Source organism: Bos indicus x Bos taurus, chromosome 1 (assembly GCF_003369695.1).
Source record: "Bos indicus x Bos taurus breed Angus x Brahman F1 hybrid chromosome 1, Bos_hybrid_MaternalHap_v2.0, whole genome shotgun sequence".
Classification (NCBI taxonomy): domain Eukaryota; kingdom Metazoa; phylum Chordata; class Mammalia; order Artiodactyla; family Bovidae; genus Bos; species Bos indicus x Bos taurus.
This window is the reverse complement of record NC_040076.1, coordinates 1,778,129-1,778,817: the sequence shown is the minus strand read 5'-3', so window position 1 is coordinate 1,778,817 and position 689 is coordinate 1,778,129.

The following is a 689-nucleotide window of genomic DNA, read 5'->3' as shown; positions in this document are numbered from 1 at the left end:
TGAGGTTGTCATAAAAGTTCTTTGGAAATAACAAAAAGTGTCTAAAAAAAAACCATCCTTTGAATACTCTATTGTGGTTGTTTTGAATAATTTTAGGAAGTCTTTTATTCATCTTTGGATTGCTATTGTATGTCTTACTAACAAATACTTCAATTACCATCTGTTTGGGTTTTCCCCAGACAGAGACTGCTTATGTGCAATCCACTTACTGAACTTCTTTCATATTTATGACAGAGAAGCACAAAACAAATTTTTTTAACTTAAGGCATGGATTCAATCTGTTCAGAATCCAGGTGTTTAGCTGTGCCAAGAAAATGTATTATTTTATGGAGAATCTTTCATTTTCAATCAAAATTTTGAAACAAAAAAACACATCCTGCCATTGGATCCAATATCATTTGTGAAACAAGGTCCATTTTTCAGCAAGAATCCAATTTCAAGGTATGTTTGTGGAGCAAGAGACTTTCTCTCCTATGTATCGGAGGCCTTCAAACACAAAGACACAACAAATTGAAAAGAAGAGGGAGAGAAGAGAAAAGATCATAAGGAGGAAGGGTCTGCTTCACTCGGTAAAAGCAATGACAATTCTCAGTTGTATTTCAAAATTTAGTGTAACCAGTATGTTAATTGTTTAAACTTACTAGTAACTCTTTTTTATATACAGTAATATAAATAAACAGTAATATAAA